This window comes from Cetorhinus maximus, chromosome 23 (assembly GCF_964194155.1).
Source record: "Cetorhinus maximus chromosome 23, sCetMax3.hap1.1, whole genome shotgun sequence".
NCBI classification, from domain to species: Eukaryota; Metazoa; Chordata; class Chondrichthyes; order Lamniformes; family Cetorhinidae; genus Cetorhinus; species Cetorhinus maximus.
In genome coordinates, this window is record NC_135901.1 from 6,375,044 (window position 1) to 6,399,755 (window position 24,712).

Sequence of the window (24,712 nt, forward strand, 5' to 3'; positions counted from 1 at the left end):
AGTGACCATCACAGATGAGTTGAAGAGTTTAAAAGAAGCTCTTGGAAAGCCGAGTATTGAAGACAAATAGAATTTAAAAGGCTAAATCTTGGAGCGTTTATCAAAATAATGATGTAAACTGTGTGGGGCGGTGGTGTATGAACTCTTCTTATTTCTGTGTTACACTTCCCTATTTTCTTACAATTAAATAAAAACAACTAATCAGAAATGGAGTGCCTGAGACTGCTTGCTGTCAACAACATATTTCCCTTCTCTAGTCTCAGTATTTGAGAGAAGTGTACCTGTTAAACATTTTCTGCTCAGTTTCTCATTTCCACGCAGAACAGTTAAACGAATTGTTTCTGCAGTGCAGTCACTGACAGCTAAATGTCCATTGATCAGTAAAACCATATTCAGTCACAGTGAAATCACTCAATGGGACAAGATTAAAACACAAACAGCTGGGAATCAGAAATCGAATCAGTTTCACAAGTTAAAATGATTTTCTGGACATAAGTTCATGAGAAATAGCAGCAGAATAGTCCATAGAGCCCCTCGAGCCTGCTCCATCATTGAATATGATCATGGCTGATCTTTGGCTTCAACTCCACTTTTCCACCTGTTCCCCATTTATGTTGATTCACCGAGAGACCAAATATTTTTCTGTCTCAGCCTGTAATGTATTCAACAATGGACCACCCACAATCCTCTGGAGTACAGAATTCCAAAGCCTCACAACAGCATGAGTGAAGAAATTTCTCCTCATCTCAGTCCTAAATAATCAGATCCTTATTCTGAGACTGTGCCCCATGTTTTTGATTCTTCAGCCGGTGAGACAAACTCTCCAGGTCTGCCTTGTCAAGCTCCTTAGAATCTTAAATGTTTCAATGAGATCACCTCTCACCTTTTAAACTCCTGAGATTGTAGACCCAATTTACTCAGTCACTCACCATCGGACAACCATTTCACCCCAGGGGCCAATGTCGTGAATCTTCACTCTACTACCTCCAATGCAAGTACAACCTTTCTTAAATGTGGAAGTCAGAACTGCACACAGGGTTGCAGTTGTGGCCTCAGCAAAGCCGTGTATAATTGTAGCAAGACAACTTCATTCTTGTACTCCAATCCTCTTGCATTAAAGGCCAAATAAGGCTGATGAAAGGCAATAAAGGCCAATGAAACAACAAAGGGCAATGGGCACATTCTGACTGGAGAGAGAATGAATGAGAGAATAATATTGCAGAGAGAAAGAATACTTTGCATCTGTCTTTACCAAGGAAGATACTGCCAGGCTACGGTGAAATAGGAGGTAATTAAAACAATAGAAGTATTTTAAATTGGTAAGAAGGAGACATTAGGTAGGCTGTCTATGCTTAAAGTTGCTAAAGCACCAGGACTGGATGAGTTGCATCCAAGGATAATGAGGGAAGTAAGAGTGGAAAATGTGGGCGCTGGCCATAATTTTCCAATCATACTTAGACTCAGAGGTGGTTCCAGAGGACTGGAGAAATGCAAACATTACAACTTTGTTGAAAAGGGGTAAAGATAAGCCCAGTAACTACAGGCCAGTCAGCTTAACTTCAGTGGTGGGGAAACTCCTAGAAACAATGATTCGGGATAAAATTAATATTCACATCGACAAATATGGGTTAATTAAAGAAAACCCAGCAGGAATTTAATCTTATTTATTGGCCGTCCGACCCCAGTGAGAAAACAAAAATAAATCTGTTTACAATTGGGATTCGCTATGGCGGCGATTTTACCCAGCATGCACGGCGGTGAAGACTGTCCCCTATCAACGCTACAGGAGAGCAGTGCGCAGGCGCTGTGCCGCCCAGTGTTGGGAGCATGCGCAGTGTCACTCATGACCAGGACGGATGTTTGTTTCCCGCATCCACAATGGGTAAAGGGGGGGATGGCGGGGTGGAGGGAGCGAGGGATCCGGCGGGTGGGCGGAGAGGCTCCGGAAACATGTTGTGTAAACCGTGAAGCCCGAATGAGAAGCAACCGACTCTCCGTTTGCACCGAGTGGACCCGAGAAGAAATGTCCCGGTGACAAACCCGGAGCAGGAGGAGAGAATGTTGTGAATTTCTATCCTGGACTGACAGGGGGTTAGAAGGGGGGGATTTACACACAGCAAACTCAAACCAAGAGAAATATCTGTCTCTTTTCAATTTCTATCCTCGACTGACAGGGATGGGCTTTGTAAACAAACAGAAAAATTACAGGTGTTGGGAAAGTTTGGATTGGGGCTTTTTTTCTTTAGAAAAAGGAAGCGTGAGCAGTGAGCTGATAGATGTCTTCACAATGATCAACGGGTTGGACGGGGTAGATATGGAGACAATGTTTCCACTTGAAATTTCTTTACTCAGAGAGTGGTGAGAGGATGTGGAACTCAGAAACCATTGAGGGAAGAAAACTGATAATTTCAACAGGAAACTAGATGAGTATGTGAGAGAAAAGGGATTAGAAAGATAAACTGAAAGGCTGAGATAATTTGCATGGAATGGGAGGAGAAGCATAAAACTAGCAGAATAGTTGGACAGAATGGCCTATTTGTTTATTGCATATTTTGAGTATTTCAAATTAAACTCTTTTTACAGGGCATTCAGAGGGTTTGATTTGCAGATGGGAGATTCAAACCAAACATCACATCAAGATCTGACAGAGACAATTGCTTCACCAGGACCTGAATATCATCGGCCTTTGAATGTGGAAGGAGGAATGTTTGTCTGTGAGAAAAGATTTCAAACATCAATGTGACTGGAAAAGCACGAAGACAGACACACACCCGAGTGACAGTGTTGCAGTGAATTGACTGTGGAAAGAGTTAACCAGTTACACAGCCTGAAAAAACATCACAGTGAGGGAGAGACTGTACACATATTGTATGTGTGTGGCCTGGGTTCAACTGACCACGCAACCTGGAGAGGCACAAGGACACCCGCTCCACGGGGAAACCGTGGAAATGTGGGGACTGTGGGAAGGGATTCAATTCCCCATCTGAAGTGGAAACTCATCGACGCAGTCACACTGGGGAGAGACCGTTCACCTGCTCTGTGTGTGGGAAGGGATTCACTCAGTCATCCAGCCTCTACACACACCAGCATGTTCATACTGGTGAGAGGCCATTCACCTGCCTTGAATGTGGGAAGGGATTTAATGCTTTATCAAACCTCCGGACTCACCATCGTGCTCATTCTGATGAGAGACCATTTAAATGTTCTGACTGTGTGAAGAGCTTTAAAAGCAGAAAGGATCTACTGACACACCAACGCACTCACACTGGGGAGAGGCCATTCACCTGCTCAGTGTGTGGGAAGGGATTCACTCAGTCATCCCACCTCCTGACACACCAACTTGTTCACACTGACAAGAGACCTTTTGAATGTTGTGACTGTGAGAAGAGCTTTAAAAGCAAAAAGGATTTACTGAACCACGAACGCACTCACACTGGGGAGAGGCCATTTACCTGCTCCGTGTGTAGTAAGAGATTCACTTGTTCATCCCACCTTCTGACACACCAATTTGTTCACACTGATCAGAGACCTTTCCATTGTTCTGACTGTGAGAAGACATTTAAAAGCAAAAAGGATCTTCTGAAACACCAACACACTCACACTGGGGAGAGGTTATTCACCTGCTCTATCTGTGGGAAGGGATTCACTCGGTTAGCCCACCTGGTGAGACACAATCGAGTTCACACTGGGGAGAGGCCATTCACCTGCAGTCAATGTGGGCAGGAATTCATTGATTCATCTGACCTTCTGATACACCAGCGAGTTCATTCTGGGGAGAAACCATACACCTGCCTTGTGTGCGGCAAGAGATTCACTCAGTCATCTCATCTCACTACACACCAACTTGTTCACACTGATCAGAGACCTTTTAAGTGTTCTGACTGTGAGAAGAGATTTAAAAGTAAAAGGAATCTGCTGACACACCAGCGAGTTCACACTGGGGAGAGGCCGTTCACCTGCTCGATGTGTGGGAAGGGGTTCGCTCAGTCAAACAACCTGCTGAGACACCAGCAAGTTCACATGCGACAGCGGGGGTTGGGTTCTGTTGTTATTGCTGCTGTTAATCACATCCAGGACTGAATCATGTCTGGGCGCCTGTTTCCAGTGGGGTTCCACAGTTTGTGGTTTATAACAATGATTTGGACTTACTCATTGCCCCTACATTTAAGAAGTTTACGGATGTTACAATAGTTGCTGGTGTGGCTGAGAATGAGGAAGAAAGCTGTGGACTGCAGGAAGATATCAAAGGACTGGTCAGATGGGCAGAAAAATGGCAAATGGAATTCAATCTGGAGCAGTGTGAGATAATGAATTTGGGAGGGTAAACAAGACAAGGGAATGAACAATATACTTCTCAGCATCATCCCGTTTTGTGGAACAAAGAGACCTTGGAGTGCAGATCCACAGATCCCTGAATGTGGCTGGACAGGTAGATCAGGTGGTCAAAAAGGCATTTGGGACACATTCTTGTCTGAGGACTAGAATGTAAGAGCAGGGAGATTGTGTTAGAATTGTGTAAAACACTAGTTAGAGCGCAGCTAGAGTACTGAGTACAGCTCTGGTCACTGCATTGATCAACTATTAAGTAATCACAGCCTAAAACTAAAGACAAATTGATAATTTAACATATAATTAGAGTCAGTAATTAATCAAATCTAGGGGATAATGATAAAGCTAACTAACCAGGGATTGAAATCGTGAAGAAGTCTGAATTTTTCAGGAAATTAAACTCTGAGGTGTTTAGGTATTCGGAGTTAAGAAAAACATAGAAACTAGGAGCAGGAGTAGGCCATTCGGCCCTTCGAGCCTGCTCTGCCATTCATTATGATCATGACTGATCATCCAACTCAATAGCCTGCTCCTGCTTTCTCCCCATACCCTTTGATCCCTTTCACCCCAAGAGTATATCTAACTCCTTCTTGAAAACATACAATGGTTTGGTCTCAACTACTTTCTGTGGTAACGTATTCCACAGGCTCACCATTCTCTGGGTGAAGAAATTTCTCCTCATCTCAGTCCTAAATGGTCTACCCCGTATGCTCAGACTGTGACCCCTGGTTCTGGACTGACCCACCATTGGGAACATTTATCCTGCATCGACCCTGTCTAGTCCTGTTAAAATTTTATAGGTTTCTATGAGATCCCCCCTCATTCTTCTGAACTCCAGCGAATATAATCCCAATCAACTCAAACATTTCTGTTAAGTTCCTATAAAAATAAGCTGACTTCAACACAATGGAAGAAGCTGATTGGAGAGTAGCTGATGAATCCTTAATTATTTTAATCATTAGTTTATTTTGTTTAAGTGAATTAATAATTGGATAAACAAAGGGATGGCAGGGCATCCAAGTCCTGTGAATTGCGCATCCGGTTCCATATCGGAAAACCAGGATGCATCCTATGCATTCTATATATCATGCTCCTGGGGCCAAACTCTAGTTCAAATAGGGTTTGAAGACACTTATAGCAGAGCTAGATAGATTCTTGATTAACAAAGAGGTGTAAGGTTATTGGGGGTAGGTGAAAGGTTACAATCAGATCAGCCAAGATCTTATTGAATGGCGGAGCAGGCTTGAAGGGCCAAGTGGCCTACTCTTGCTCCTAGATCATACATTCGTATGTTTGTATGTATTAAACAATGTGCTGGACGATCACAAAGGGGAATGGTTGAGAGGTGTTTTTGGGACAAGAAGGCTGTTTCCAGTGGAGCCCTGGATGGCTTACTGCAGGATCCCATGCTTTTATGATATAAATCACTGAATTAGACTTTAACATAGGGGCCATGATTAAGATATTGGCAGCTTTGTGGTTAACAGTGAGGAATAAAGCTATAGGCTGCAGAAAGATATCAATAGGCTGATCAGGTGGGCAAAAAAGTAGCAAATGGAGATCAGCCTGGAGAAGTGTGAGGTAATAAATACATTTGGGGAGGAAAACCAAGGCAAAGGGAAAGAATATTACTGGTATGATGGTGAGAAGTGTAGAGGAACAGAGGGACATTGGAGTGCATGTCCACAGATCCCTGAAGGTGCCAGGAGAGGTAGATAAGGTGTTTAAAAAGGCAGACAGGATACTTTTTGTTATTAACTGAGACATAGAATACAAGAGCAGGAAATATTTCCAGCATTTTCTGTTGATGAAAGATCACATACCTGAAACCCCTTTCTCTCCTCAGATGTTGCCAGAGCTGCTGAGTATTTCTAGCATTTTCTGTTTTTATTCCAAACTCAGGGGGGTTTATACCAAAGCTGTATAAATCACTAGTTAGACCACAGCTAGATTACTGACTAAAGTTCTGGTCACTGCATTACAGGAAGGATGTGTTCACAACAGGGAGGGTACAGAGGAGATTTACAAGGATGTTGACAGGGCTGGAGAATTTTAACTGTGAGGAAAGATTGCATTGGCTGGGGTTGTTTTCTTTGGAACAGAGGAGGCTGAGCGGAGATTTAGCTGAGATGTATAAAATTATGAGGGGCCAGATGGAGTTGATAGGAAGGACCTACTTCCATTAACAGAGATGTCAATGACCAGAGGGCTTAGATTTAAACTAATTAGCAAATGACTAGGAATGGGATGGATTCACTGACTCATCCCACCTCCTGAGACACCAGCCAGTTCACACTGGGGAGAGGCTATTCACCTGCTCTGAGTGCAAGAGGGGATTCACTCAGTTATCGACCCTGCTGAGACACCAGTGAATTCACACTAGGGGAGGCCATTCACCTGCTCTGAGTGTGGGATGGGATTTACTCAGTTATCCACCCTGCTGAGATGCCAGTGGGTCCACAAGTCACTAAAGGAGCTGTATTCTGCTGTTATGCCTGCTGTTAGTCTCATTCAACATTGAACCATATTAATTCTGGTTTTTGCTGATGTTAATAACACCTGTAATAGTCATTTGATAGAACAGGACATAAGTACTGCTGAAAAAAGAGACTGGTCTATGCTTTTCATCTTACACTCATCAGGACACTTCGCAAGAATAAGACCATAAGACATAGGAGCAGAAGTAGGCCATTCGGCCCATCGAATCTGCTCCACCATGATGAGATCTTGTCTCATTTGATAATCCTCAACTCCACTTTCTTGCCTTGTCCCCATACCCCTTACTGATTAAAAATCTGTCCAAAGAATACCAATAACAACAAGTTTTACTGTGTGTGAAGAGAGTGCGGATTGGTTGGCAAGTAGCATTGCCATGGAGAATGCACCATTGATGGTGACTGGCAGTTAACTGCCAAGCATTGTTTGAAATTTAAACCAGGCAGCTTGTCCCTGATTGGTCAAGGCATTATCTGAGGAATGAATCAGCCAATGGCTGTCATTTATTTTGTTCAGCTGAGCATACATTGTGCCTTTCTCAGCTAAACAATATAACTGACAGCCATTTGCTGACTCGTTTCTCAGGGCAATGCCTTCACCATTGATTCAACCAACCTGCTGACACACCAGCGAGTTCACACTGAGGAGAGGCCGTTCATCTGCTCCAAGTGTGGGAAGGGATTCACAAAGTCAAACCACCTGCTGAAACATCAGCGAGTTCACTCAGGAGAGAGACCATTCACCTGCTCCGAGTGTGGGAAGGGATTCATTAATTCATCTGACCTGCTGACACACCGAAGAGTTCACACTGGGGAGAGGCCGTTCATCTGCCCCAAGTGTGGAAGGGATTTGCTCAGTCATCCACCCTGCTGATACACGAGCGAGGTCACACTGGGGAGAAACCATTCACCTGCTTCGAGTGTGGGAAGGGATTCACTTGTTCATCCAACTTGATGAGACACCAGCGAGTTCACACTGACAAGAGACCTTTTAAATGCCCGGACTGTGGGAAATGCTATCAAACTTTAGATAAACTTATGTCCCAAACTTATGTCCCATCAACATATTCACACTGACGAGAGACCGTTCAGCTGCTCTCACTGCGGAAGTGGTTTCAGGCGATCATCTGAACTCACTGTACACCAGCGAATTCACACTGGGGAGAGACCATTCCTCTGCTCCGAGTGTGGGATGGGATTCACTCAATCAGCCAATCTGCTGTCACACCAGCAAGTTCACACTGACAAGAGACCTTTTAAATGCATAGACTGCAGGAAATGTTTTAAAAGTTCTGGAGAACTGATGCGCCATCAACGAGTCCACACTGATGAGAGACCTTTTAAATGCCCAGACTGTGGGAAGTGCTATAAAAGGTCTGGGGATCTGATGTCCCATCAATGTATTCACACTGATGAGAGACCATTCAGATGCTCTCACTGTGAGATTGGGTTCAGGCAATCGGCTCAGCTCACTGAACACCAGCGAATTCACACTGGAGAGAGGCCATTCACCTGCTCCAAGTGTGGGAAGGGATTTACTCGGTCATCCCATCTGCAGACACACCAACGAGCTCACAGTGTGGAGAGACCATTCACTTGTTTCGTGGGTGGGAAGAGATTCACTTGGTCATCCACCCTGATGAGTCACCAGCGAGTTCACAAATAATTACAGTGATTTTATTTTGCTGTTAATCATGCCCAGGACTGAACCATGTTCATTGGGGTCTGTTTCTGCTGATGTTAATGAACTCCAGCCCAGTTATAATGGTTAATATTTTGGATAAAAATCAAATAAATCAGCTTTGTTCTGAACGCACAGTGTGGTGAATCTTCTAATATCTCTAACAGAAGTTAGTTTCTTTTGAAGTGCTCTCCCTTTCCCCGTATCCTCCTCCTCACCTCAAACAACAAGTATGAGAAGCTCATGAAGGTTCTTTGTCACTAAAATTGAGACAATCCTATCAGCTGCCTCTGCTTCTTCCCTCCCTTCCACTAGCCCACCTGGCCAAACTGTATCTGAAGCACCTTCTTGTCCAAGCTCTGCACTTGCATCTTTCTCCAGTTTCTCTCCTATCTTCTATCTCCTTCAGCTCATCTTGTCTCTGAGACGTGCCTTCGGCTTCCTTGACACTATTCTCACTAAACTGCTGACCATCCAACTTCCACATTTTAGACAATATACTTAACGGTTCTCTCTCTTTTCGTACTGTCCCTCTCACCTTTAAATCCACTATTGTCTCTCATCATAAGAAAATCCTTCGACCCCACCATCATCCTCCACTCTTTTCTCTAACTTTGTACTTGCCGGTAAACTGTTCAATCTCTAATTCTTTTCCAGTTTGGATCAAAGGTTCCTGACCTGAAGCATTCACTCTGTTTCCCTCTCTGTAGATGCTGTTTGACCTGCTCAGAGTTTCCAATATTTTTTGTTTTGAGGTCAAACAAATATACGAATTAGGAGCAGGACGAGGCCACTCGGCCCCTCGAGTCTGATCTAATTGAACTGATTTAATTGTAACCTTAACTCCACATTCCTGCCTATCCCTGATAACCTTTCACCTCCTTGCTTATCAAGAATCTACCGAGCTCTGCCTTAAAAATATTGAAAGACTGTGCCTCCACCGCCTTTTGAGGAAGACAATTCCAAAGACTCATGACCCTCTGAGTGAAAAATATTCTCTTCAATTCTGTCTTAAATGGGCCACCCCTTATTTTTAAACAGTGACCCCCTAGTTCTAGGTTGGATTTCCACCTAGGGTGTTACAGTATTTTGTTTTTGGGTCAGAGTGGATCAGTTTTCTCTGGAATGAGACAACAGTAACTGTCACCCTGTTCGACATGAAACTAAACTCACTGTTAATTCCTCATCAGTAACAATGTTAAACACAAAGTTTCCAGCCGGGATTGAACCGGGGACTTTCTCATATAAAGTAAACGTGAGAATCACTGCACTGGGGAAATGAGTGTGAATCCCCCCGGACAGAGGGGAACAGACCATCCATCTCTAGCTCTAATTCCCAAACAGAAAATGCTGCCAAGAATCAGCAAGTCAGGCTGAGTCTGTGGCCGCTCTCAGCGTTTGAAACCGTCACAATGCCCGGGTGATTGACGGCAGCTCAGGACCAATAGGAAGAGAGGGCGGGACTGGTCCTCCATCCAATCGGAGTGAATGGAGGGGCGGGGCCAGGCTGTGACTGAAGCATGCGCAGTGCGGGTAATGGCGATGGGGAGACGGGTCCACAATGGGTAAAGGTGGAGATGGCGGGGCGGAGGGAGCGATGGATCCGGCGCGTGGACCGAGAGGCTCCGGAAACATGTGTAAACCGCAAACCCCGGAAATAAACTGACCGGTCCCCCTCCCCAGTTTGCATCGAGCGGGGCTGCAGCTCCCAGATCAATGAAGAGCCGGTTTAAACCAGAAGACATAGGAGCAGAAATTAGGCCATTCGGCCCATCGAGTCTGCTCCGCCATTCAATCATGGCTGATAAGTTTCTCAACCCTATTCTCCCGCCTTCTCCCCGTAACCTTTGATCCCCTTACCAATCAAGAACCTATTTATCTCGGTCTTAAATACACTCAATGACCTGGCCACCACAGCCTTCTGTGGCAATGAATTCCATAGATTCACCACTCTCTGGTTAAAGACGTTTCTCCTCATCTCTGTTCTAAAAGGTCTTCCCTTTACTCTGAGGCTGTGCCCTCGGGTCCTAGTCTCTCCTACTAATGGAAACATCTTCCCCACGCCCACTCTATCCAGGCCTTTCAGTATTCTGTAAGTTTCAATCAGATTCCCCCTCATCCTTCTAAACTCCATCGAGTATAGACCCAGAGTCCTCAAACGTTCCTCATATGTTAAGCCTTTCATTCCTGGGTTCATTCTCGTGAACCTCCTCTAAACCCTCTCCAGGGACAGCACATCCTTCCTGAGATACGGGGCTCAAAATTGCTCACAATATTCTAAATGTGGTCTGACCAGAGCCTTAGAAAGCCTCAGCAGCACATCCCTGCTTTTATATTCAAGTCCTCTAAAAATAAATGCCAACATTGCATTTGCCTTCCTAACTACCGACTCAACCTGCAAGTTAACCTTAAGAGAATCCTGGACTAGGACTCCCAAGTCCATTTGCACTCCAGATTTCTGAATCCTCTCCCCATTTACAGAAGAGTCTATGTCTCTATTCTTCCTACCAAAGTGCATGACCTCACACTTCCCCACGTTGTATTCCATCTGCCACTTCTTTGCCCATTCTCCTAACCTGTCCAAATCATTCTGCCGCCTCCCCGCCTCCTCAATACTACCTGTCCCTCCACCTATCTTTGTATCATCTGCAAACTTAGCCAGGATGCCCTCAGTTCCTTCATCTAGATCATTAATGTATAAAGTGAAAAGTTGTGGTCCCAACACTGACCCCTGCGGAACTCCACTAGTCACCGGCCACCATCCTGAGAAGGACCCCCTTATCCCCACTCTCTGCCTCCTGCCAGACAGCCAATCTTCTATCCATGCTAGTACCTTGCCACTAACACCATGGGCTCTTATCTTACTAAGCAGCCTCCTGTGCGGCACCTTGTCAAAGGCCTTCTGGAAGTCCAAGTAGATAACATCCATTGGCTTTCCTTTGTCTAACAGACCCATATCAAATGCATTACCTGGTGCCTGGCATTCTTTTGCTTGCCAGTCAAGTTTGCAATTCGATGTTGTCTATTTCAGAGAGCCTCAAGTTAACCAAGGGCATCAATATCAAATACATTAATACTGAATGTTAAATAAGGTAAAAAATTGCTGAGAAAAGTTTGTTTAATTTCTTCTGCTGAGGAGAAGTGTGTTCATAATGATTGAGCAGAAAGCATTGCTGCCTAAGACATTCTGTAGTTTGAAATTCAAACAAACTGAGGCACCAGGCGGAAACCAAGAGTTGTCTTCCTGTAACAAGTGACATGACCTCTCAGTCTAACCATTGGAATCCTCCAAACATTCTGGCAGATCAACACTTTTTCCTAAACAAATATGTATTCTGTAAGATTGCCTTCCCAGAACAAATGCATTTTAAACCAAATGAAAGAAACAAACTATGCCAGCTTTTGATCTTGGCAGGGCTCTGTTGAACTGTAACATTGATTTCCCACTGTGATATAACACCCTTGATTAGCTCCACCCTTGTGGAGCAAATGTAATTAGATTCTGTAAATCAAGTCAGAAATAATGAGGTGTTTGATCAGAAAAATGAGCACTTTTGTCAATTCGATATGAAATCAATAGAAAAAGTAAATAATGTTCATATGCATAACTATGTAAGAAGCACTAGTCTAAATCTTCATGGCATTGGGTGAGGGAAACAGTGTTACTTAAGGTAAACTAGGCATGGAATATGCAGAATCTCCTTTTTCAAAAGGGAATTGTGCAATTAATTGATATTCAGAATAATAACAGGTTTACTAAAAGAGGGATGGAAACTGAGATTAATTCGTTTGCTCTTATAAAAAGCTGATCGGGACAAGATTATGGAAGGGCCCCTTATGCCATTGAATAGATACATGGTGCTTTGCCGTTTTATGATTACATTGTTATATGAGTCTGTCTGCAGCATTCCTGACAATACCAGCTGAATTCTATTTCTCCGAAACAGAGACCCAGAGTGCTGCTGCATGACAGAATGGCTTAACATTCCAGATAGGCCTTGGTCAGTCGGACAGCTCACCCTTCATTCTCCCCTGATTCCGTTTCCTAAAGAGTTTGTAAATATTCACAGAACTGGAGACTGGGTTTCCTGTTTTGGTTCCTCCTCCATTTTTCCACCTGCCAATGAACAACATTTTCCAAAATCTCGTCACAATGTTCCGCCTTGCACCATGTTCAGGGGTGAACACATTCAGTTTTGTAGAGACTATAAAGGCCGGGATCGTTTTCTTTAGAGCAAAGCAGGTTAAACTGAGTTTTCATGGTGTTGTTTAAAATTACTGTGCTAAGGAAGGGATCGGCGGCGGGCGGTTTGATAGAGCAGTTAGGGAGAAACTGTTTCCACTCTCAAGGGTCAGTCACCAGAGCACTGGCGTTTTTGATATTTAAATAAAGACAGGCTTGCATTTATATAGCACCTTTCCCGACCAGCGGACGTCTCAAATTGCTTTCCAGTCAATGAAGGACATTGTGAAGTGTCGTCATTGTGATGTAGGAAACCCGGTAGCCAATCACCGCTCAGCAAACTCCCACAAACAATAATGTCATAATGAGCGGAGAATGTGTCTTTGTGACGTTGATTGAGGGATAAATTTGACCAGGAAGCGGGGAGAACTCCCCTGCTCTTCTTTCAAATAGGCTCATGGCATCTTTTACATTCTGGCGCCTAAATCCCGTTCATGTCTCTTCTTTCCAGGCTGAATAAGAAAGGAGGGATTTCACCATGCCTGCACTGAGCCTCGGTTTCCTCGGACATTTTATCGCACCCTGGCAGTTTTTCCTCTTCCTCTGCTGAAGACCGATACAAAGTGATGATGTAGCGTGTCTGCTATTTCTTCTGTTTCAATTACAATATCGCTTTCGTCTGTCTTTTGGAGCACACATTACTGTTCTTCATCTTTGAGACGACGAGTAAGTATGTTAACCTACAGCAATAAACAGATTCATTTATTTTGCTAACTGAACGAACTGTTAATATGTCTGTCGAGTGACAGTAGAAAGTGTTTTACAACCTTTACTGCATCGGGTGCGATAAAATGTCACTTTTGTTTTATTTGTGGGATGTTCTTTAGTATTTCGAGAAGACCAATTGTCACGTGACCGTATTACGCAAGTGCACTCAAACGTGCGGATTTCGGTAACATTTTCCCGGGTTTCGAACCGGGAGACTATTTGCGTGTTAGGGCCACGATGCTAGAGAAACCCTGCACTGCCGAATTCTCAATGGTCTTAGCTGAAACGGTAACCTGTGCGGCCATGCAGCAGCACTTTGGGTTTTTGTTTTGAAGAAATGGAATTCAGCTGCTATCATTAGGAATGCTGGAGACAGACTGATTTAATAATGTTGCCATAAAATGGTACAGCACATGAGGAGACAATTCGGCCCATCGTGTCTATGGCAGCTTTTTGCAAAGAGCATTCCAATCAGTCCCAATGACCCAAAAATACAGACTCGAAACGTTAACTCTGTTTCTTTCTCCACAGCTGCTGACAGATCGGCTGAGTTTTTCCAGCATTTTCTGTTTTTGTTTCAGATTTGCAGCATCCGCAGTATTTTGATTTATTTTGATCCTGGAGTCTCTTTACTCCGGGATCTACAAAACCCGTCACTTCTCTTCTTTCATTCTCACGCTTCCATTTCTAGTTTGAGTTGGTTTCCCTTTCGGGCTCTTAAACAAATCCATTTGGACGGACAAGTGGCAGCTGAAATTTAACGTAAGGAAGTGTGAAGTGATTCATTTTGGTCGGAGAGGAGAGGCAACAGGAAATAAAGCGTACAGATTTATGTTGCACAGCGAGTGGTTAGGATCCGGAATGTAGCAATGCGGCTCAGTTCCACACGCAGGTGAACGAATTTTTACCATCGCATTCACTTCACGCTTTACAACTACATTCACTTTATGTTTTGTAGCTTCATATTAAAATGGTTCAGAGAGAAAAAGCAGATTGGAAAGATTCCTTTTGTATCTTTTTGAACTGGAAATGTCTGAGATGGAGAATACGAGTTAAAAAATGTGACGTGAAAGTGAAGAATTTGATGTCTATCAGTTGCTTTTAGTGATGAATATCTGCCGTGCGCTGCCTTGTCAGTTTCACAGGAGCCGCAGTGATTAGGTTGGTGGGTTTTGGAAATTGAATTTTGCAATTCACAGCTTTGGGACTATTTCACCACGCTGTCGATTTCATGTTCCAGCCAATAGCTACGTTGATTTTCATTGGCTGAAGAAATAATTTGTGTCCTATTTCAACATGACATTTTGTCGGAGAAACTTCGCCCTCGTGAAAATGGTCCAGAATGAAGAAAATGGCAAAAGCCGCGTGGATATCCCGAGATGCAAGCGCAGAAAGCAGCTTCCTTGGTAGTCCAGTTGTTAGGATTCGGCGATCTCACCGCTGCGGCCCGTGTTTGCATCCTGGTCAGAAGCTAGCCGCTTAATTCTCTTGTTAAAACGACTTGATTGAGTTCCTGATTGAAAACAGAAAATGCGTTACAGCTCTGCCCGAATCAGTGGAGTTGGAACTGAAGCTCCGCATCAGAAATGAAAATGTCACATGTGCGTCAGGTCGAGAACAAATGTCGATGTCGAGCTGGAAAGTAAAAGAATAAAAGAGAAAGGCTGAGATCGGTTGCAAAGCACTGGCTACAACGATGTTGGTACAAGGCAGAATATGGATGGGAATGGGGCTGCTTTTACTGGAGCACTGTGTATAGTTCTGAGAATGGCACCTGATAAGAATCAGTATTGATTTTGGAAACACGGCAGCGCTGATCCACCAGGATGTGAGTTCTGGAATGTGAGTGGACATTCTACCCTCTGTAAACTTGAGGTCATTCAAAACTCTGCTGCCCATGTCTAAACTACGCAGCAAGTCCCATTCCCCAATCACCCCTGTGCTTTCTGACCTACACTGGCTCCTGAACAAGTATTATCTTTCGTTTAAAATTCTCCTGCTTGTTTTCAAATCCCTCCATGTCCTTGATCCTCTCTTTCTCTTTAGTCTCCCAGAACCCCAAAACCTTCCGAGATGTCCACACTCCTTGAGATGCGGCAGATAAACGGAAATAGGAAAACGCGGGAGAGTTTATTTTCTACAATTTACCAATAATTCTTTTTGGTTGAAATCGGGAATAATGAGAAAACGCAGTCGGCAGGATTCGAACCTACGTGGGAAGATCCCAATGGATTTCGAATCCATCGCCTTAACCACTCGGCCACGACTACGGGCATGCTTGCAGTGTTCATATAAAATGATAGGTGGCTACAGCAGAGCAGGAAGACATTCGCCAGGTCATGTTCGTGCCAGCTCTCTGGAAGAGCCAATCAGCTGGTTCCACACAGGCTCCTTTCCCCCCACCGGAATTCATATTTGTATTGTCTCTCCTTGTTCTTCCCATCAAAATAAAACACAGCACACTTCAACTGAAGCTTCCCCGTCTGAAGATTTAGTGACACGGAGCGAATACCAGCCCATTGTAACTCTGGGATTCGAACCCACGCCCCCAACGAAAGGGTGCGTTTAGTACAGCATTTTAGACCGCTCGGCCATGATAACATATAATGGACGCTTTTTACCTTACCTGGTATTTCCATTGAAATATAGACAGTAAGGAAAAGAGCAGGAAGCGGCCTTCAGACGCCTCGAACCTGCTCTGCCACTTGTTTATATCATGGCGGATCCCCAGCCGCGACACGAATTTTCTACCCCTTTATTTCCTTAGAATCGAAAAATCTATCCATCTTAACCCTCAATGTACTCGCCGACTGAGAATCTGCAGATGTCTGGGCTACAGTACTCCAAAGATTCACAACCCTTTGAGTGAAGAAATGTCTCCTCATTTCAGTCCTAAATGGCTGACACATTATCCGCAGAATGTGAGCCCAATTCTAGACGCTCCAGCCAAAGGGAAAACATCCTCTCACCATGAACACTCTCAAACTGTCTCAGAATTTCACACTTTGCAAAGAGGTAAAGGAGACCGAGACAGAGACAGAGAAACTGTGAGGGCGAAAGCAGATATACGGAGACAAAGAGAGACAGATAGAGACAGAGTTAGCTCGACACTGAAAGGAACAGATACACGTCACCATTGATAGCTTAGATTGAAAGACGGAAAAGAAGAAGAGAATAAAGAACTTACGTTTAAACAGAGCCTTTCACGAACTCAGGGCAACAGAAAGTGCTGTTCAGCCGATGGAATGCTTTTGAAGTGTAGTCAGTGTTGTAATTTAATGACACAGAGAGACAGTTCGACAAAAATGCTGATCCAGCAAATGACAAAATGTGATCTTAAGAACTACACCTCAATGTAAACATTTCATTCTATGTTTCTAAACTTTTCATTATTTGTTTGATCAGATTCAGCAGGTAGAATCCTTGACAAAACAAGGACAAAGCATTCCATTTCTATAAGGCCAGCGTTCATCTTTCCCTTTTCTAGAGTAAAGAGCTTCAGGCTGTTCAGCCTTTCCAGGTGATTATAACATTTGGGATTGAACTTTAATTTTCCTGTTCCTTCTGAGGTATGACCGCAGGAGAAACAGTTCCTAAGGTCTGAGGGATTTCAGTTTGGTCTATTTGTATTCACAAATTCATTCTCTCGGTGTGTCCATTGCCTTAACTGCTCGACCAGAAGGACTCGGTTTCTGTCTGTTTTAATGTTGCTCAGTGTAAATGTCAATCATCCCCCACTTTGTAACATACGGGCACTTAGGCGCTGAGCAGTCTCCATTCAAAAACAAATAGAGCCGGAATTCCCCTCTTGCATGTTTTAAAGCTGCTCTTTTTTGTTTGTCCGATTTTAATATGAAGCTACTCAACTAATATAAATAAAGTTTTGATTGATAAAAATGGGGAACTGAAGCACATTGACACACACAGAGGAACACACACATACATATAAGACCGAGAGTGACAGAGACCCAAGGACAGGCAAACACTCAGAAAACAAAGATATCACAAATTGATTAAGTTTTGTTTTCACAAATCCGACTGCAAATTCCGTAAATGCTTGCAGTTGAACGGCAATAGGGAAAAACCAAAGTGTTTGGCTGTGTTTTTTATTCCATTGAACAGATAATTAGTCCTGTATCTGTAGACGCCTGGTTAAAATCAGGAATGAGAAGTATAGTCGGCTGGATGGGACCCTGGGTGGGGACAATCCATCACCTTAACCACTCCGCTTTCGCCTGCTGACCCTGTGCGCTCACCAGTCGGGGTCATATAAAATCACATAATGATTACAGAAGAGAAGGAGGTCATTCGGCCCGTCATGTTGGCTCTTTGGAGGAGCAACTCAACTAGTCTCACAATGCCGGCCTTTTACCAGTCGCCCTGTAATTTATATTCACATTTCCTCTCCTCGGGATTCCGACCGCTCACTTTCCTGCTATAAATTTTAGCAGCCTCCCCTCCGCCGGAAGCGATTTGCACGAAGTCCCCAAAATTATCACCTGCTAGTGGTGGGATTCGAGCCCACGTCTCGTTAGAGACTGGAACTTAAGTCCAGCGACTTAGACCGCTCGGCCACACTACCACGGTGCTTGCAGCCAGTCATCGTCATGACTGGTATTGGCACTGAATGAGAACATAAGCAATCAGACCAGGAGTCTGCCAAAAGGCCCCTGGAGCTTGCTCAGCTACTTCATAAGGTCACGGAGGATCCTGGGCCTCAACACCAATTTCCCAGCCGATCCCTATAGCCCTTGATTCCTTTGCTGTACCTCGTCTTTGTGGCATAAGTGGTGAGTGTGTTCCGATACCTTCAACACCTCTTTGTTCCTTTGTCTGTGACATCTTTTGATTATCTGCTCCTATCACTGCTTGCTTATCCCTACAACCACCAGCCCCCCCAACTTCTCCCCCTCCCCCCCCATCCTCCCCTTAAACCAGCTTATATTTCACCCCTCTCCTAATATTACTCAGTTCTGTTGAAGGGTCATGAGAACTCGAAACGTCAACTCTTTTCTTCTCCACCGATGCTGCTTGACCTGCTGAGTTTTTCCAGGTATTTCTGTTTTTGTTAACTGAAAACTTGGTGGTTTGACATCATCCGGCAATGACATACGTCTCTTCCTCACCCTCTTCCCTTCTTACTTCCATTGCCATCATAGTTCCGGATTGTGCGCTTTGATCTGATGAAAATATTCCCCAAACTTTGTCAACCATCTGTTGTCCAGTATGTTCTCACACAAACAGGCGTTTAAATATTAATTTCAAACACAATGAGAATAAAAATAGTTCAACTGCGTATATACATCCAATTCATGAGAAAATATAGGATTCAAAGCTGCGAATAGAAATTCATTCTCTGAATATATTACGAGAACTGGAGCACACCATTGCACCGTGTGAAGTTCCATTTAATTTGTGGATGTTATACAACTGGTATCAAGATAACTGGTATTAAAATAATCTCAGAATCAATATAAAGAAACGGTACAAAAAGGGAAACAGTTACAATAATAATGCAATCAACATAATAAAAACATATTAATTTGCCATAACGACAATCCAGAGATATTCGCGAATATTTTCATTTAGAGTCGATATTTCACAGACAGAATTCCACCTGGAGTCGCTCAAGGGCTCCACCTTTGACCAAACCTACAGAGCAGACAGTTCAGCAGTGACACAGGTCAGAGCTGTGCCATGAAACTAACAGATCTTTTCATTATGTTATTGTGGTTTATTGTAAAGTAGGTTTATGGTGGTGAGTGTATGGTTCTGTCTGTGTGATTTAATTGCATTAGGGCCAGATAGGCTGCAAGCTTCAAATTATCAAAATAAATTAGGGGCAAAAGGTATTTTAAATGCTATTGAGTAAACATGGATGAGGCCTTAGCACGTATAGTGTGAAGGAAATTCGCATTTTTAGATAAGTGAAGGAAGTTAAGAAAGGCCAAGTAGTGTATTTATTTTCCCAAAGGTACTGACCATGTTAGCAACATGAAAAATTTTTGTATCATGGGAAAAGTAAATTTCCAAAGACACAAAGAACAATGGAATTTACAGATTAAAGAGAGAGAAACATATATGAAGAGGAATGGAAGGCTATGTTGGGGGGCCATGTAAGATCTAATAGGACCGTGCATAACAACCTTGGGGAAGCCTCCAGCCGCTTTAGCAGACGCCTGCTGTGTCCAGTAACCAAAGGTGGAGGATAGCCTTTGGAATTCCACTGTCAAGTAGGCGCTGTGGTAAATTTGCTTGCTTGCTACTTAAATTTTAAAGCTATTTTGGACTGCTGCCCTAAAGAGGGTGTATAGTTGGGAGTGAGGTTAATTAGGGATTTTGGGATTTGTATTTCGTAACTGTAATCTTATGCATGTGCTTGAAATTATTCCTTTTGTCAATAAATGTTTTAACTTAGTTTTAAAATCTCTAAAGGTGTTAGTGGACTCATTACTTCTGAATTCGGTGCACATATCTTCTCGTAATGAATACAAATTGTAAAACCGTTGTGATAGCGTGGCCACGTTTCCTTTGTGGAAACGGTCCGCCTGGCCGACATCATCTGCTCGGACAGCTCAGCTGGGGATGAAAGGAAACTTTACTCTGTCATGACAGTGCATCGCACATGATGCTACATTTATAACCAGCGTCATAAACTGACGCTGTTATGGAACAGAAGATTAAATAGTGGACTCTCGGAATCATTGCATTTCATGGTCCAGTGAACGATCAGGTTGAGCGATTGCTCTGAAAAGAACTGACGTCATTTTTCTTTTCAATTAACCGCAGATCTGAGCAAGGTGCGACGTCACACAAACATGGCTGACGCCAATTGGCCCGGCAGTGGATGACGCCACAATGCTTTTCGCACGCCATTGGACCGTGATTGGTTATTACCCGCATTGATTCAGGTGCGGGAGATCACAGGCTGTCTCCAGTCTCTGCTGAGCGGTGAAGTTTGAGCCGCCTGTGATCCTGACTCAGGACTGTGACCCCTTGGCATCTTAAAGGTCCCGTGCGCCCACTGAGAATGTCCGAGAAACTGGGAAGCGCAGCGGTGGAGGTTAAATATAAATGCAGCATAGAGGAGAGAAATGTGGTAGAGATTGGGATAGAGACTGAGACAGAGCAACAGATTAAACACTAACATTACCCTTTCCTAAATATCATTCCGAACCCTTCAGGTGGGCCAGCAATTTTTCCCTCCCTTAATCTTACAATGTTCATCAACAAGCGCCTGAACTCCAGGATTTTAAAGGAAAAACGGCTCTGCATCAGAAGGAAAATGTTGGAAGATATTGGGGTCTGACCAGAAATCTCTGTTGATATTCCCGTCAGGGGTGGGGGGGGGGGGGGGGTGGAGGTACGAGGGGGTCTCTGAGGAGATGCAGCGAAATCCCTGGGGTGATGTTCAGTGAGCACAGGGGGATGATATCAGAGGGAATGGAGCTGGGAGAGAGGATCCCTGGGGTGATGTTCAGTGAGTTCAGGAGGATGGTATCAGAGGAAATGGAGCAGGGAGAGAGGATCCCTGGGGTGATGTTCAGTGAGTTCAGGAGGATGGTATCAGAGGGAATGGAGCAGGGAGAGAGGATCTCTGGGGTGATGTTCAGCGAGTTCAGTTGTTTGTTGCATCAGGCAGGCCGCAGGGCCTGGGAATTTCCACGATTGTGCTACCTGGTGTTCCTATTAAACTCCAAACTGTGGTAATAACTTGCAGGATTACTGCTTGAAAATGTGTCTGTGTCAGATCGGCCCCAGCCTCTCGGAATCATCCCTGGGTTTGTACCAAATGTTCTGTGTGCGGTATATGTATATACCTTATTATTTATTTATGCGATATGGGAGCGGCTGTCTGGGTCAACATTGATTGCCCATCCCTAATTGGCTTGAGAAGATGGACTGTGACGTCTCTGCCTTGTGAGTGTTTAATTGGACAAGGTACAGAGAGTCCAGGCGAATGCTCTGGGGTCTTGGGTTCAAATCCCAACATAACAGCTGCTGGCATGTGAATTCAATTAATAAAGTTTGGACTCAGTAATGGTGACCATGGCAACAATCACCAATTGTCGTAAAAACCCAACTGCTTCACTACTGTCAGCTGTGGCTCAGTTCATCGCACCCTCGCCTTTGAATCAGAAGGTTGTGGGTTCATGTCCCACTTCCAGAAACCAAGAACTGTGAATGTACTCGAAAGAGTTACATGCGATCTGTTGATAACTCGAAAGAGTTACCCACCTTAGTACTGTCCTTTAGTGAAGGAAATCTGCCACCTACACCCAGCCTGGTCGACATGTGATTCCAGGTCCACAGCAATGTGACTTCACTGCCTGCTGAAATGGCCTCGGAAGCCGGGCTGTTCGGGGCGGCCTTGCCAGTGACACCCACATTTCATTAAAGGATAAAGAGAAAAAAACTTTTATTCTCTATCTAACCCCTACTGCACAGACCCTGGGAGTGCTTGATGGGACAGTGTAAAGGAAGCTTTCTTTCTCCACGCACTGCCCTACATCGGCCTCTGATGAAGCAGAGTCCTGCTGTTTATAATTAGCTGACAGACCAGAATATGACTGAGGCTCCCCTCGCTCTGAGGGAAAGATGTATTAACACGAATGAGTCGCTGGGTGGCGGAGTGACTCTTTCACTGACAGGTCTTCGATTCAAACACATCCCCACATCCCAGACAGGACTGGTGAAAAATACCTGTCTGGAAATGGGGACGGGGGCGGGGGCGGTGGCGGTGGGGTGGGGTGGGGGAGAGGGGGAACCGTGTAATAGGGAAGGTAGAGTGGTGTCGATGGGCCTTGGAGAAAGGATTTCGTCAGAACCATAGTTTGTTTCACAATAATGATTTATTAACAATTTCAGAGAACATTTTACAAAACAGTTTATTTTAAAGTTAACTGAAATGAATATGAGCGTCACATTCAGAACAGAACACATTCCCTCTGAGCTGCCAACTGCATGTATAATAGTAACAGACACCAGAAAGAGAAAACAGGAGCTCAACATTAAGGGAAGGGGATAATTGTGAATGAGGAATGAGAAAAGTTATTTATTTACACGGGGAATTCAAACTACAGGGGAATTATAAGCTACAATTAGAATACAGCGATAGTTATCTCGAAAATTTCAAACAGGAAGCCAGAAATACCATCCATGATTGTCTCAGTTACAAACTCGGAAACAAACTGAAGGTATTTCATTTTTAGAGTCACCAAGAGGACACATTTTAAATTCGGAATACAGAGATTTCAATGAAGAGCTGATGAAAATCTACAGTGCCCAAAATTCAACCGATCACTTGGTCTGTAAAATAGGATAAAATAATGAAACAGATGTTTAAGATCTGGGACATTTATATTAGAGTTTTAATCAATGAAACACTGAGAGGTTTTTCAAACCGCTTCTGTCAGTTTGAAGTGTGACTGTTTAAACTGTGCTGTCACACAACAGCTCTCTGGCTCTTTGGGAGAATTGGAACTTCGCTGCTTTAATTTGGAATGCTGCAGACAGACTCATATAACAAGGTCATCATAAAATGGCATAACACCGTGTATCCATACCATGGCCCTTCCATCATCCTGTCTCTGTCAGCTTTTTAAAAATGCAAACGAATTAATCTCAGTTTCCTTCTCTCTTATAGTAAACCTGTTATTTTTCTGAATATCAATTAATTGCACAATTCCCTTTGGAAGAAGGAGTTTCTGCAGAGTCCATGCCAAGTTTGCCTTAAAAGTTTGCCTCACTGTTCCCCTCACCCAATGCCATGAAGATTTCAACTTGTGTTCCTTACAGAGCTATGCATATGAACATTATTTACTTATCTCTTGATTTCATGTCGAATTGACGAAAGTGCTCATTTTTTTGATCAAACACCTCATTATTTCTGAGTTATTTACATAATCTAATTATATTTGCTCCACAACCCGTTAATCGAGGGAAATCATTGATACAGTTAGACAGAGCCCTGCCAAGGTCACATGTTAAAATAGTTCGTTCCGTTCGTTTGGTTTGAAATAATTTTGTCCTGGGAATGAAATCTTTACAGAATACATATTTGCTTAGGAAAAAGGGCAGTGTTGATCTACCAGAATGCTTGGAGGATTCCAATGGTTAGGCTGAGAGGTCATGACTCTTGTTACAAGAAGACAACTGTTGGTTTCCACCCGGTGCCTCAGTTTGTTTTGAGTGTCATAATGCAGAAGGCTCGGTCCAGCAAATGTCTCAGGCAGCAATCCTTTCTGCTCAATCATTAGGATCACCTTTCTCCTCCTCAGAAGACGAAATTCAACAAACTTTACTCAACAGCATTTTTTACGTTATTCAAGATTCAGTATTTTTTTTTATATTAATGCCCTCGGTTGACTTGAGGCTCTCTGGAATATAGAACAACATCGAATTGCAAACGTGACTAGCAAACAAAAGAATGCCAGACGCCAGGTAATGCACTTGATATGGGTCAGTTTTGAGATTTAGCACAACAGTCAGCATTTCAACTAAATCAAAGAATTTTACAGGAAACAGATTTGAGAGTTATATCTGATCCCTCTTTGTCGTTCTGAACACACATTACTATGCGACATCTTTGACATGGTGAGTAACTGTATTAATCTGTATTGAAAGACGCATTCATTTCTGTTGTTGACTGGACGAACTGCTAATATGTGAGTGCAGTGAAATACGAATATTTATTTCTACTCAACTGTGTCATGAAATCGCAGCACGTCTGATTTTGCTGTATTCATTTTATGACCTCGGGGTGAGAGCAACTGCAACATAGGAGATTCAAGTAAGCTTACAAATCACCCTCATTATTGACTGAACCGGGGTCCTTTCGTGTGTTGGGCGAACGTGATAACCACTATACTACAGAAACTGTCATGTTTCCATTGAGCCTGTCTGGAATGTTAAACTGCGCTGCAACGCAGCAGCACTCTGGGTGTCTGTTGCAGAGAAATGGAATTCAGCTGTAATTAGCAGGAACGCTGCAGCTAGACTGACATAACCGTCTAATCGTAAAGTGGCCGAGCACCGTGTATTCATACAATCGCATGAGGCCCTTCCACCATGCGACCTCTGTCCCCTTTTTAAACGAGCAAACTAATTAATCACAATTTGCTTCTCTCTTTCAATAAACCTGTTTTTTCCTCCTTTTCATTAAATTGCTCAATTCCCTTTTGAAAAAGCAATTTCTGCAGAATCCATGCCTAGTTTGCCTTAATTCACAAGGTTCACATGATGATTTGGACTTGG

At 43.6% G+C, this 24,712-nt stretch overlaps 1 non-coding gene across 1 annotated transcript; it reads right to left on the reverse strand.

The window, feature by feature from the left end:
* Positions 1–15,644: 15,644 nt before the first annotated feature.
* On the reverse strand, positions 15,645–15,726 carry trnas-cga (transfer RNA serine (anticodon CGA)). The gene has a single exon. It is a non-coding gene; the product is annotated as a tRNA-Ser (tRNA).
* Positions 15,727–24,712: the final 8,986 nt, after the last annotated feature.